The sequence below is a fragment of the Triticum urartu genome, chromosome 1A (genome assembly GCF_056163025.1).
Source record: "Triticum urartu cultivar PI428250 chromosome 1A, HENAU_Tu73, whole genome shotgun sequence".
NCBI lineage: Eukaryota > Viridiplantae > Streptophyta > Magnoliopsida > Poales > Poaceae > Triticum > Triticum urartu.
In genome coordinates, this window is record NC_141873.1 from 38348049 (window position 1) to 38363957 (window position 15909).

The window sequence follows — 15909 nt, forward strand, 5'->3', positions numbered from 1 at the left end:
TCCAATGACTGAGATTATAGTTTGTTAGTTTTCAATGAAGTTTATGATTCATACTTGAAATTGTGATTGAATTATTACTCTAGCATAAGAGATCATATGACAAGAATTATATAAGTTGATATTCCAAGAATGATCATGATGCCCTCATGTCCGTATTTTATTTTTTATCGACACCTCTATCTCTAAACATGTGGACATATTTTTCGATTTCGGCTTCCGCTTGAGGACAAGCGAGGTCTAAGCTTGGGGGAGTTGATACGTCCATTTTGCATCTTGCTTTTACATCGATATTTATTGCATTATGGGTTGTTATTACACATTATGTCACAATACTTATGCCTATTCTCTCTTATTTTACAAGGTTTCTATAAAGGGGGAGAATGCCGACAGCTGGGATTCTGGGCTAGAAAAGGAGCAAATATTAGAGACCTATTCTGCACAGCTCCAAAAGTCCTGAAACTTCACGGAAGACGTTTTCCAAATATATAAAAAATACTGAGAGCAAGAACTTCACCAGGGGGGCCACATCCTGCCCACGAGGGTGGGGGCGCGCCCTACCCCCTGGGTGCGCCCCCCTACCTCGTGGGCCCCCTGGTCGCCCTCCGGTGGCCATCTTCTGCTATATGAAGTCTTTCGATGAGAAAAAATAACAAGCCATCTTCTCGGATGAAACCCCGCTGCCACGAGGCGGAACCTTGGCGGAACCAATCTAGGGCTCTGGCGGAGCTGTTCTGCCAGGGAAACTTCCGTCCCGGAGGGGGAAATCATCGCCATCATCATCACCAACGCTCCTCTCATCGGGAGAGGGCAATCTCCATCGACATCTTCATCAGCACCATCTCCTCTCAAAACCCTAGTTCATCTCTTGTATCCAATTCTTGTCTCCAAGTCCGGGATTGGTGCTAGTAGGTTGCTAGTAGTGTTAATTACTCCTTGTAGTTGAGGCTAGTTGGTTTAATTGGTGGAAGATCATATGCTCAGATCCTATATGCATATTAATACCCCTCTGATTATGAACATGTTTATGCTTTGTGAGTAGTTACTTTTGTTCCTGAGGACATGGGAGAAGTCTTGCTATTAGTAGTCATGTGAATTTGGTATTCGTTCGATATTTTGATGAGATGTATGTTGTCTCTCCTCTAGTGGTGTTATGTGAACGTCGACTACATGACACTTCACCATTATTTGGGCCTAAAGGAAGGCATTGGGAAGTAATAAGTAGATGATGGGTTGCTAGAGTGACAGAAGCTTAAACCCTAGTTTATGCGTTGCTTCGTAAGGGGCTGATTTGGATCCATATGTTTCATGCTATGGTTAGGTTTACCTTAATACTTTTGTTGTAGTTGCGGATGCTTGCAATAGAGGTTAATCATAAGTGGGATGCTTGTCCAAGTAAGGGCAGTACCCAAGCACCGGTCCACCCACATACCAAATTATCAAAGTACCGAACGCGAATCATATGAGCGTGATGAAAACTAGCTTGATGATATTCCCATGTGTCCTCGGGAGCGCTTTTCTCTATATAAGAGTTTGTCCAGGCTTGTCCTTTGCTACAAAAAGGATTGGGCCACCTTGCTGCACTTTATTTACTTTTGTTACTTGTTGCTCGTTACAAATTATCCTATCACAAAACTATCTGTTACCACTTATTTCAGTACTTGCAGAGAATACCTTGCTGGAAACCGCTTATCATTTCCTTCTGCTCCTTGTTGGGTTCGACACTCTTACTTATCGAAAGGACTACGATAGATCCCATATACTTGTGGGTCATCAATGGTGTCTTGCAGGGAAGGCCCTCGGGACGCCATGCCGAACCCGTAGTGACTCACCAACAAGGGGCACCGAAACCGGGTAGGCTTAAAAGGAAGGCGGTCAGGATTGAGATGCCGTCGCAGAGGTATGAAAAAGAACCCTGCTCCGTGGTTATTGTCTTTAAAATATAATAACGTCCGTGGTTAAAACCAGGAAAAGCGCTCGCTGGACCGTATCCGGAGAGCCTGCCGGCCATGCATCCACTAGTCGGGCTCCAGAGCCAGACTTGGAGGCAGATGCTAACGTGGGGACAACGTCGGATATTCCTCCTACCGAGGATGCAGATAGGCTGTCCGCTACAAATTCCAAAGTGGAGAGTGCCATGAAGCACATGCGTCGTCGGGCCGTACTCCGCGACCCCGGTTTTTCTAAAGTGGCGTTTGATACCTTCAACTCAGGGGACGCGTACATCCGAGCTGCTCAAAATGGTCTTGCCAGAGCCACGGACCAGTATGTAAAGGATATATGGGTAAGAAAATCTGATAATTATATATACCAGTAGCCCCTGAGACTTGAAACAGTTGGCACAACTGATTTAAGGATCATTATTTGCATAGGTTCTTACTGAGAAGAATACCCAGTTGTCCCAAGAGCTGGAGGAGTGCAAAGCCCAGCTACGGGCTACAGATGCCAAAATGGAGGAGTCCAAGAAGGCCCCATCTGGTAACACTTGTTCCTATCGAAAAGAACGAGATATACCAGTTAATATTTGGCTTGCATGCTAATCTAATTAATAGATTCTGCAGATGATCCCAGAGTGAATCCAGAGGAGCAACATGCTCAACGACAGCTGAAGGCTGGCGAGCGCATGCTTACACAAGTTAGGCGGGAGAAAAACAATCTCCAAGATGCCAATACCTGGCTGGATGTTGAACTAAAATATGTTCGGGCCCAGCTGGCTGACTCCGTAAAGGAGAATAAAAGGCTTCGACGCGGCATTTTCAGTAAGTGCTTGAGCGAACTTCTATAGAGTTCGGCAAAGAAACCAGCTAACAGAGCTATATCTGTAGGTATGCTGACGGGCCGTCCCGGAGAGGAGATGCCCGGGTCTGCGGGAGATCTTTTGCCAGAGCTCTCACAACTGCACGAACAAGCTCGGCAGGTGATGCAGGGCCTTGCCCAGGCCTTGTGGCCATCCGCCTCCCTGCCAGGAGGCATGGGGGAGCTTGTAGAGATACTCAAGCGAGCGTGGCGGTGCTTCCGATTATGGAAGATATCTGCCTGTCGACAAGGTGCAAGGGAAGCCTGGGCCATGGTGAAGACTCGATGTACCAAGGCTGACCCGAACCATATGGCCGAGGTAGGACCTGTAGGGCCTGACGGGAAAGAGATCCCCGTCAGCTTGGTGTATGACCAGGTGAAATTAGCCGCAAAGTATTCCCAACAGGATTGTAGGCTAGACAGCCTGTTGGATGGTATAGAAGAAGAATTTAGTCAGTCTAAGTGACTGTGTACTTCGAGTGACATATATTGTCCCTAGCCAGATTGTAAATCATTTGTCATGGCGGACCTTTTCGCTTCGGCCTCCGGACCCGACAGTCCGGAGTGTATCCGAATCCCGCTCAGTTATGTAAAACCCGGGGTACGCGTGGAAACCAGGCGTAGGGGTCATAAGTGCTTGAACAGACAAGTACCCAACTAGTTATGTTATATTACATGGATAGTAAGAAACATCTTCCAGGGAGAATAGTTTCGTTAAGGGTTCCTTTCCCTGGGTACGCATGCATTAATGTGCATGTCCGAACTGCGACAAGAGACGCATGATATAAACATCTGGGGGTATGTATTCTAATAAGTAAAAAAAGTCATCCTTTGTTCGCCGACCGAATATTCCCTTAAGAACACTAGCTTTCGGCTTCACCTAGTCTGAGGTACACGTCCGGCTGACCCGGCAGTAACAATTGCAGAGGTGCTCCCCTTATGCCCTATCCGAATTAACGGGAACGTTGGGCATAAACACAAGAGCCAGGCAACCCAGCTTGGCCAAAACTTAAGTCATATCGATGCATATAATGGTGAAGAAAAGGTGCGTGTGTAAAAATGACACATGTGCGGCAGACATAGAGCCCGGGTCATAATTATATTAAGCTTCTGTATAAGAAGCCCGCAGGTATAATGAGCGCGCTTAGCGCGTAAAAATTGTGCAGTCAAGACACATTTTAACCTTTGAAGGCCACGAAGAAAAGGAAGAAAGACAGTAAAAATATAGATAACAAATATATAAAAAATTGACGGAGGTAAGGAGACGAACACAGAGTCCGGCGCTAGGCGTAGAATCTTCGGAGTCTGGCCGCGTTCCATGGGTTTGGCTCGAGTCGATTGTCCGATGCATCCCGCAGATGGTACGCTCCACCGGTCAGAACTTTGTCCATAAGAAAGGGACCTTCCCATTTGGGTTTGAGCTTGTCCTTTTTCTTTTCTGGTAGGCGTAGAATGAGTTCGCCAAGATTATAAGTTTTGGCCCGTACTTCTCTGCTTTGATATCGTCGAGCCTGTTGTTGATAGAATGCGGATCGGTCTTTTGCCATGTCATGCTCCTCCTCCAGGGCGTCCAAACTGTCATGCCGATCTAGCTCGGCTTCTTTATCTTCATACATGTGCACTCAAGGTGAGTCATGAATGATGTCGCAGGGCAGTACCGCCTCTGCGCCGTACACCATGAAGAACGGTGTGTATCCGGTAGTGCGATTTGGCGTGGTCCGCAGCCCCCATAGTATGGAGTCGAGCTCCTCGACCCAGTGCGTATCTGATTCCTTCAAGGACTACACTAGTCTGGGTTTAATGCCGCTCATTATAAGACCATTTGCTCGTTCGACTTGACCGTTAGTTTGAGGGTGATAGACGGATGCATAATCGAGCATAATGCCCATTTTGTCGCACCAAGTTTTTACCTCATCGAATGTAAAGTTCGAGCCGTTATCGGTGATGATACTGTGGGGGACACCGTAGCGGTGTACAACCCCGGATATGAAATCTATCACTGGTCCGGATTCGGCCGTTTTAACTGGTTTGGCCTCTATCTATTTGGTGAATTTATCCACCATGACCAATAGGTACTTTTTCTTATGGCTTCCTCCTTTAAGGGGTCCGACCATATCAAGCCCCCAGACTGCGAAGAGCCAAGTAATGGGGATTGTTTGGAGAGCGGTAGGTGGCATATGGCTTTGGTTTGCAAAGAGCTGGCAACCGACGCAATGTTGAACTAGGTCCTGTGCGTCTGCTCGAGCTGTCGGCCAGTAGAAACCTGTACGTAAGGCCTTACTTACAAGGGCCCGAGCTGCGGCGTGATGGCCGCCGAGTCCAGCGTGAATTTCTGCCAAAAGTTGTTGTCCTTCCACCTCGGAGATGCACCTTTGCAGTACTCTGGTAGCGCTTTTCTTATAAAGCTCTCCCTCGTGGACCTTGCAGGCTTTAGACCGCCGCACAATGCAACGTGCCCCGTTTTGGTCCTCAAGGAGTTCTTGCCTATTTAGGTAAGCCAAGAAGGGTTCTGTCCACGGGGCGATGACAGCCATAATCACGTGGGCCGAAGGTGTTATCTTGGTGGCGGAGCCTCCAATTACGTCAGAGTGTTCACGGTCTGTTGTTGTGGCCGAATCCGGACTATATTGTTGCCGCTCTCCCCTTCCCACACCACGGATGGCTTAAACAGCCTTTACAAGAAGATATTAGGTGGGACAGGGTCGCGCTTAGCGCCGATTCGGGCGAGGATATCCGCCGCTTGATTGTTTTCTTGGACCACATGGTGGAATTCGGGCCCCTCGAATCGAGCTGACATTTTGAGGACGGCATTGCCATAAGCCGCCATTTTTGGGTCCTTGGCATCAAAATCTCCATTTATTTGAGATATTGCGAGGTTCGAATCCCCACGCACCTCTAGGCGTTGAATGCCCATGGAGACTTCTATCCGGAGACCATGCAACGGGGCCTCATATTCGGCTGCGTTGTTGGAGTCTGTGTATAATATTTGGAGTACGTATTGGACTGTATCTCCGGTTGGGGATGTCAGGACGACGCCTGCTCCCAGACCCGCCAGCATTTTGGAGCCGTCGAAGTGCATGATCCAATTGGAGTACGCGCCGTATTCTTTAGGGAGTTCAGCTTTTGTCCGTTCGGCGACGAAATCGGCCAGTACTTGTGACTTAATGGCTCGCTGTGGTTTGTATGATATGTCGAACGGGAGGAGCTCAATGGCCCATTTAGCAATCCGGCCCGTGGCATCGCGGTTGTTTATAATGTCGTTGAGTGGAACCTCGGAGGCCACCGTAACTGAACACTCTTGAAAGTATTGTCGTAGTTTTTGGGATGCCATGAAGACCGCGTATGCTATCTTTTGATAATGTGGGTATCGGGATTTGCATGGAGTGAGGACAGTAGATACGTAGTATACCGGCTTTTGAAGCAGGAACTTATGTCCGTCCGCTTGTCGTTCGACGATGAGCACTGCGCTTACAACCTGGTGTGTTGCTGCTATATATAACAGCATTGGTTCGCCGATATTTGGCGCGGCCAAAATTGGGTTGCTGGCCAAGGCAGCTTTTATTTCTTCCAATCTGGCCGTGGCCGCGTCCGTCCACTCGAAGTGTTCGGTGTGCCGAAGAAGGCGATAAAGAGGTAATGCCTTTTCTCCCAGTCGAGAGATAAAGTGGCTTAAGGCAGCCACGCATCCAGTTAATTTCTGGATTTTCTTGAGGTTTGTTGGGATAGCCAACTGTGACAGAGCTTGGATTTTAGCCGGATTCGCTTCAATTCCTCTGTTGGAAACGGTGAAGCCCAAGAGCTTTCCAGCAGGTACGCCGAAAACACATTTTTTCTGGATTGAGCTTAATGTCATATGTTCGGAGATTGTCGAACGTGAGCCTCAAGTCGTCTATCAAAGATTCGACGTGTCTGGTTTTAATTACCACATCGTCTACATATGCCTCCACTGTTTTGCTGATTTGTGCTTCCAGGCATGTCTGAATCATGCGTTGATAGGTCTCACCGGCATTTTTGAGCCCGAAAGGCATGGTGTTGAAACAGAAGGGGCCGTATGGAGTAATGAATGCCGTTGCGGCTTGATCGGGCTCCGCCATCTTGATTTGATGGTATCCGGAGTATGCGTCGAGGAAACACAACGAGTCGTGTCCCGCGGTAGCATCGATAATTTGATCGATGCGAGGGAGGGGGAAGGGATCCTTGGGGCAAGCCTTGTTAAGGTCCTTAAAGTCGACACATATGCGCCAGGATTTGTCCTTCTTTGGTACCGTCACCAAGTTTGCTAGCCAGTCCGGATGTTTTATTTCTCTAATGAATCCGGCCTCGAGTAACTTGGCTAGTTCTTCTCCCATGGCTTGTCGCTTGGGTTCAGAGAAATGCTAAGAGTTTGCTTGACCGGCTTGTATCCCTTTAGAATGTTTAGGCTATGCTCGGCCAGCCTACGTGGGATGCCTCGCATATCTGAAGGATGCCAGGCGAAGATGTCACAATTCTTGCATAAGAACTCCCGCAGTGCGACATCTGTTGTGGGGTTCAGCTGTGCCCCGATGGATGCTGTTTTTGTAGGGTCCGTTGGGTGGACCTGGAATTTGACTATTTCGTCCGCTGGTTTAAAAGAGGTGGACTTGGGTCTTTTGTCGAGTATCACGTCGTCCCTGTCCACTTTAGAGCGTAGCGCAGTTAGTTCTTCGGCTGCGAGGGCTTCGGATAACGCTTCGAGGGCCAGTGCGGCGGTTTTATTTTCGGCGCGGAATGCTATGTCCGGATCACTAGCTAGAGTGATTATTCCATTGGGCCCGGGCATCTTGAGCTTCATGTACCCGTAATGGGGTATAGCTTGGAAGATCGTGAATGCCTCTCGCCCTAGAATGGCGTGGTATCCGCTACTAAACGGGGCCACTTGGAATGTGATTTCTTCAGACCTGTAATTCTCCGGCGTGCCGAATACCACATCTAGTGTGATTTTTCCTGCACATCGTGCCTCCCGGCTAGGGATGATTCCTCTGAAGGTCGTGCTGCTTTGCTCAATGCGGCTCTTGTCTATTTCTATTTTTCTAAGAGTCTCCTCATAGATAAGGTTTAATCCGCTGCCACCGTCCATGAGTACTTTCGTAAGCTGGAAGCCGTCCACAATTGGACTAAGGACCAAAGAGATTGGAGCTCGGGCTGTGCGGAATTGAGGTTCGTCACTGGCATTGAAGGTTATGGCCGTGTCGTTCCATGGATTTATCGTTGCAATGTGGCAGACTTCGGCGAGGCTGCGAAGTGCCCGCTTGCGCCTATTGTTTGAGGCAAAAGTCTCGAAGACTGTCAGTACTGTATTGTTATTTTCCGTGGGAGGGTTCTCTGCGGTGTTGTTGACGAGGAGATCCTCGCTGCTCCTGGCCACCTACCGGAGTATCCAACATGCTCTAAGGTTGTGTGTTGGCATGGTATTCGATGTACTGTGAAGTTTGCATGGCCCATTGAGCCATCCCTCCAATATGGTTCCGCGCCCTGTAGTGGGTTTTGGCTTCTTTGTAATTGGATTGGGTGACTTACGAGAGTACACCCTTTTAGTTCGGACAGAGGGTTTAGTTAGAGCCGGAGGATCCCAGAATTGTGTTTGGGTTTTCCAAGTGCTTTCCATCGCACAGAACTTCCGTACTATGGACGCCAAGTCAGCGAAGTGCGTTATATCACTGTAACATCCCAATTTTATTAAATTTGGATGTTAATAGAATCATTCAATGCATCTCATATTTCTTGCATTTTGGAGTTTTTGAAATATTCAAATAATAGTTTTCCACTCGAGAAAAACAAATGAGAGGGGATAAGATGACTTCCTCAAAATATAAAAAAAGTGGGAAATTTTATTTTGAATATTACTTTAAGTTTTGGAGTTGTTTGGTATTTATTTTATTTGCAAAAAGTGCATTAGTTGCATTAGGAAAATTATTTTCAAAATGTGTTGTGCTTAAGTTAATGTGCATTAGGCTCTAAATATTATGTAGTTATTTTAGAAATTAATTGGGTGTTTTTATTAATTCTTTTGAATTATTTAGGGCCACTTTAGTGTTCGGTGTTTAAAAAAACGCACGCACGCACTCACCGCAGCCTGGACCGAAACTGGGTTCGGCCCAGGAGCGCCCCAACCGGCCCAGTTGGCCATTTGGCCCAAGGCCAGCGCCCCAGCGCCCGAAACCTCCCGCACCAGTCGACCGCTTCGCGCCCGCCCTCGCTCGCTACCGCCGCCGCCACTGACTGGTGGGCCCCGCTCCACATCATCTCCCCCAACCTCCCGCTTGCCCCGCTCGGATGAGCTCGCTGCAACGCTCCCGCAACCGTCGGGCGAGGCCCTCGCGGATAACGCTTATCTGCGGCACCCGCACACCCTCCCCTCGCCTATAAATGCCCCGGGCTCCCCTCTGTCGATCTCGTCATCCCGCTTCTTCCCACGCCGCCCCTACCGCCCGCAGTCGCCGCTTGGATCTCGCCGGCCGAACGGACCTCGCCGGAGCATTCCGCTGCCAGTAAACCACCCCGAGCCCTTGTTCCTTCGTCAATTTTGCCATCGTGAAGTCGCGCATCTTGTTGACATCTTTTTCTCGCCTAGGTCCCGCCGGAGACGACGCCCGACCTCGCCGGAGCCCACGGAGCACCGCCGCCTTCGCCTCGCCGACCCCGACGCCCCTGAGGAGCCCCGACGCCACCATCCGGACGCCCAAGCCGCGCCGCACCTCCCCGACGCCGAGGACCGCCGTAGCCGCTGCCCCGCCATCACCCGACGTCGCACCGCCGTCCTCTGCTCGTCGCCGGCCACCACCACCCACTGTAAGCCGCCGCCCCACCCTCGCCCGTTAGATCGGACACCAACGGCCTAGATTAGATTAGGTTAGTTTTTTTTAGTTGAACCGGTACGCGGTTAACCATGGTTTTTATTTTAAAAACTACCGGTCGGTTTCCTTTAGACCGTGCGGTTTTATTTAAACCGAGCGTCGGTTTTTATTTAGTTAGCCGCCGCCACTGTTTTTCTTATTTGGCGGTCGTTCACCATGTAGTCTCCGCAGCGGACGCTGCTCGGCCAGCCAGGAGCCGCCACGTGGCCAGGGACCTGTTTGCAGTAGTTTTCTTCACCATTTAGTCCCTATAAATATCAGATTAGTCCCTGATCTTAGATTAGCCATAACTTTTTAACCGTAGATCCAAACTCGATGAAACCAGCGGCAAATTCTTCGTATTGTTTAGATCTATCCAGTAGAATAGTTTTTGCAAACTTTTATGTCAGGACCCTGATTCCAAGTCACATCGATCTAGCCGGTAACACCTCATATCACATTGCGGCCTCACGCACGGTATTCCCACGGGTGTCGCCTTACCATGGCCCGGGACCGTTTGCGCCTTTTGGCTCACGTATATGATAGTGTCGCTAGCATCCATATGACAAAGAACCCGGGCCGACATGGCTAGTCGTGAACCCAAAGCGGCGCAGACCTATGGAGACAGGCATACATGAATCACATCGAGCATGTCGGTCATCAGCAAGTGAATCCGGGATGTAGCACTGGGCTAACAGGACTCCGGGGAACCTGGGCTGTAGCAGGCTAGGAAGGACTCCAGAAGTCACCGTGTGACATTTCCCTGAAGGGACAGACATAGGAACGAAGTGAAACACATGCCGGCCAGTCAAGTGTCCTGAGCAGTAGTGCTGGGCTAGCAGGACTCCAGTGAACCGAACTGTAGCGGACTACTATGGCTCGAGGAACACTAGACTACATTTCCCCATAAGAAAGGCTGCCAAGGATAAACAACTAGATTGTCGGATCCCACTCATACCAAGCATTTCAATCATACACACAATATGCCCGATATGAGTACATACAACATGACATCACAACAAAACTCTACAACTCAAGTACTTTATTTAAAGGCTCCAAGAGCCATACATAACATGTTCATACAGGTAGGGGTCACATGACCCGGCACTCAAGTCATACAAGCATACAAGCACATGCGGAAGCAAATAGTCTGAGTACAGACTCTAGAAAGCAAGAAGGCTTCTCGAAGCCTGTCTATCTACATAGGGCCCTCCATGGCCAGGATCACCACCTAGGTGGCGAGTTACTCATCGACGTTGAGGTCTACATAAAACCCATCGGAGGGGGCGGTGTTGTCGTCTGAAAACAGTAATTAAGCAAACATGAGTACAAAGGTACTCAGCAAGTCTTACATCAGAACCTACTATACATGCTCATTCTCAAGAAGGTGGTGGGGTTATTGCAGCAAGCCAGCTTTGACTCTTGGCTAAGCTATCCTACGGAATTTCACTAGTAAAATAGTTTTCCCACACGAGTCCACTACTCACCAACACAATACTCCACCGGGGATCCTCCCTCGTCATCCTACGAGAGGGCCATCCTCCGTACTCACACTTATCTTGAGTCTTGTAGTAGTATCCATTAACTTGTCTATGAACTGTATAGGCAACCAAGTAGTCCTTTACCGCGGACGCGGCTATTCGAATAGTTTTATACCCTGCAGGGGTGTACTTCTTCATACACGCTTTCACCACTTACCGTCATTTACACGACATGTACTCGGCAACCTTCAAGCGGAAGCCCAACGAGGGTGTCGGCCACGGCCTACCTAAACACTCAAGTATCTAGTCTAGGTTTATCGCCTATCCAGGTTCCATCCGCAGGGAGTCCGGCCGAGGTTTCCACATACGGCCCCGAACGATGTGAACAGGGTTCCCGAGACACCAAACGGGTGACTCGGTACACCGTGCCATGGTGTATCTACCGCAACATAGCCCTCCCCTAGGGTCAGCGCTATGCACGGCCGCCAACACATAACCTACAACACCAGAAACTAATTGCAACTCCTGGACAGAGTACTAGGGTGAATAAGAAGCCGAGAGGGTCCATTGGTTTCGGGCCCAATGTATGGTAGTAACTGAATCTTAAATCACACATACAAATCTCAGTTCTTATGGATGGTCTCAATGAAACAACCCACCATGTACTCCTACATGGCCTCTCATCGATACCTTTACCAAATCATGTTCAACACATCCCTCACATTACCGACATAATCATTTCACTCTAGCCCATCACCTAGATGAACCAGACCTGACACAACTCTAAGCATAGCAGGCATAGCAAGGTAGGAAACACATACATGGCTCAATCAACTCCTACACATGCTAGTGGGTTTCATCTAGTTACTGTGGCAATGACAGGTCATGCAGAGGATAAGGGTTCAACTACCGTAGCACACAGCAGTTTGAATCGCGTTGTCTTAATGCAGTAAACAAGAGCAGAAGCGAGAACATGGGTTTGTATCGGAATGATCAATGGGTTGCTTGCCTGATGTAGTGGTAGTAGGGTACTTCCCTTCAGACGAATACTCGGGGTTATCCTCGGAGGCAGAACCTACCACAAAAGACACACCGAAACATAATCAACACATGACAATATGCAACAATATGATGCATGCTATGACATCGCAAAATGAATGTGTCTTGGCCTAATGCAAGCTAAAACAGAAAGGAATGAACTCATTTGAATCAAAGATTCAAATGTTAGTTCATATAACATAGCCTTATTAGTGCATTATCTTACTTTGCTTAAACAGCAAGGTTACCTTGTTTTGACATGCATGAAACCATTACAGATGGATAGATTGAATTTTTCTTATCATTTTTCATATATAAATTGTTTGATTTGGAGCTATGGTTGATTTTCTATGATTTTTAGAAGTTTTGGCTATTTTCTGGAATTTCCTATTAAAGAATAAATCCAGAAAAGGATTTACTGCGTCAGCATTGCGTCAGAGTGACGTCAGGGGTCAACGGGGCGGTCCAGGTCAACCCTAACCTGTGGGTCCCATCTGTCAGTGTCAACTAACTAACTAAAATTAGTTAGTGTTAAACTAATACTATCCTAGTTTAATTAGTGGCCTCGGGCCCACACGTCAGTGAGTCAGGGGAAGTCAAACTGGGGTTAACCTGGGTCAAACTCGCCGGAGTTGACCCGGGGCTCGTCGCCGGCAGGGCCAGGGACGGCGGAGGGGTGCGGGTTTTGCACTCCGGCGACCAAAAGGACGGCGGAGACCATCTACGTGATGCGGGAGTGAGCCGCGTCGAGTGGTGACAGTGGGTGGAGCTGGGGTGGCCGGAAACGTCGCTGGCGTCGACCTTGGCGGCGGCCGGAGCTCGGGTGAGCTCAGAACCGAGGCTGCGGGGCACGGCGAGGCGCGTGGCAAGGTGCGTTAGACTCCTAGAGACGTGTTGAGGTTAGTGGACTAAGTGGCGTGGCCGTGGCATGGCCGGAGCCTCGTCGATGACGAGCTCCGCGGCGACGCGTCCGGGCGAACTCGAGGCGGTGCGTACGGTGCACGAGAGCTAGCACGGAGAGGGGGAGAAGGTTAGTAGCTCACTGCGGTTGCAGGGGAGCGAACGGCGAGCTCGGGAAAGAGCTGGAGCGAGCGGGGCGGCGAGGGGGATCTCCGGCGACCGAGGTTGAAGACGAGCTCGGTGCAGCGTCTCCGGGGCGAGCGAGCGCTCGGGGATGGGTCGAGGCGAAGCAGTGGACGACGGCGGAACTTCTTGGCACGGCGAGGCAGCGAGTGGACGGCGGTGGCTACGGTGGAGCTTGTCGGCGGCGACGGCTGCGCTCGGCAGGAAATGGGGAGAGAGCCAGAGAGGGTGAGAGGGCCACGGGGAGAGTGGGGAGAATGAGAGGGGGACGTGGGGGAGTGTGTGGCATTCGTAGGCGCGTCCGGGGCGTCGGCGGAAGCAGGAGGTGGCCGGCATGTGGCCGCGGGCGCCGGCCACGCGCCTCTCGTCGTCCTGACGAGAGGAGGATGACTGGCCGAGCTAGTGGACTGGGCCGAGCTGGGCCAGGCCAAGGCGACAGGTAAGTTCCTTCTCTCTCCTTTTTCTGTTTTTTATTTATTCTATTATTTCTGTAACTTCAGGGCTTTATTAAAAATGCCAGGGCATTTCCAAAAATCATAAAATTAATCATGGCTACTTCTTAGAATATATCCAACAACAAACATTTTAGTTTATGATTATTTGAGCATTTAAAATATTTTATAGCATTTAAATGCCCAAATGCAAATACTATAAGAATTAATCCAATGACCTTAAGATGTCCTAGAAAAATGTGCACCATTTTTGTCAACGGTTTTAACCCAAAACAAAAAGAGTGGGCTTTTTAGAAGGGCATTTCAGGTTCATTGAAAAAGTTTTTAGTAAACCCTAGTTGTTCCAGGGGGGTGCTGGGGGTTCTGTCATCCCCATTTCAAATTTAGAATAAATTTAAACATGATGCACACCCTAATGCTTGAACTAGCTAGGGTGTGAAATTTTGTTAGATTCAAATTTGAATTTATTCAGATTCGAATTCAAACTTCAAATAGCCATATCTTCCAAACCGTAGCTCCGATTAAGTTGATTCCTTTTGCATGTTGTCACCGTAGCAAAGCCCTATCACCTGGACCTTTGTCACAATAATTTTCACACGCTAGATTCTGCCCTTTAATATTTTTTTACTAGTATGCATAATATGCACTATATTTCACATCACTCTTTGAACCATAGGCCTATGTTGTTTTGCACTTAGAGTATTTCTGTAGTAGCTTAGTGTGTTGTATGTTCATTTGGTTTTTCCGAGACTTTTTGCTATGCATGTTCTTTTGGTCTCTGGAATGTTGCTTATGTTTGTTTATCTTCTTTGCGATAGATGGCCGGGAGTGCGAAGCAGAATATTATCAGTCTTTAGAATCCAACCAGCAGTACCAAGGCAAGTTGCATCTTGATCATGTTTCATTACCTATGTTTTTATTATGCACTTAGTTCTTTGCGGTAGGACTGCATGGTAGGAAACCGGTGCCACATGACTTTGCTTTTCACCCAGTAGTTCATTGAGGTAGGTCTGAACCATATAACTTTGTCACCATCGTTTTACTTTATGTTGCTATGCTAAGTAGACGTGGATTGGGGAGTGATCATTGTGAGAGATGAGTGACAATGTAGTAAATAAGACCTAAGTTAAATAATGAACTACCTGGGCGGAAACTTGTGGGAATGGTGGCGAAGTACAGTGGGGCACGCATGGGAAATCCATGGTGGTGCACCACTAGTGGACCGTCCGCTCAGGCTCAAAGAGATCAATCGTATTCCCATGTCTAGAAGCTTACGTGTGCAGCCACAGGCCAATATGGGCTCTGGCTTAGTTGAGTAGTTAGTGTGCCCCCTTCCGGGATGGGCTAATAGATGTAGAATGATCTAGGTGTACCGGCCTATCCGTGGGTTAAGGGGGAACATTTTTGAAAGGCTATGTCTCGATCTTCCGATCATGGAGGTTGTCGAGTCTTGTGGGGAAAAGTGCACAACCTCTCCAGAGTTTTCAACCTAATCGATTAGCCGTGTCCCCGGTTATGGACAACTTGAGCATCTAGTAGTGGAAATGCCGGGAGATCTCCTCACCTTTAATTAAACAGTTGGGTTTTAAATGAAACTTGGGGACGGATGGAGTTGGATTTGCCAACTCACCCTATGCAAATGTGTAGTAGTAGAATAACAATCTTTTCTAATAGGGAAAAACTAGCTTTATGCAAAAAACTAAACTTAGAGCTTTCCACCAGCCAAACTGCATGTAAAAGTAGGTTCATTACACTATGATGTGACTTGCCAGTACATTCAATGTACTGGCCCATTTGGCTGCAACTTATCACGTTGCAGATATATCCGACGAGGATTAAGGTGCGATAGGTCGATGTTCTACACTCAACCTTGCTCGTGGAGTTGGACTCATTTACTTCTTTGCTTCCGCAGTATTTGCTTATTGGCTTTATGCCCTATTTTGTAATAAATGTATTGCTCCTAGACTATCGATGTAATAAAGAGATGTGTGTTATTTCTGTTATTTCATCGAGTACTGTGTGTGCTAGCAAGTCGATCCAGGGACTAGCACGGTAAGCACAGAGACTTCGACTCTTACCGAGTTGGGTCGCTACAATCACGGCGACTTATGGAGTTGAGGATGCCCTTGTCCGTGCAATTTTTGCAAAAGAATGAAATTGCGTCTTCCTCGTGACAATCCTTCACCTTGCTTATTGCAAGGACGAATC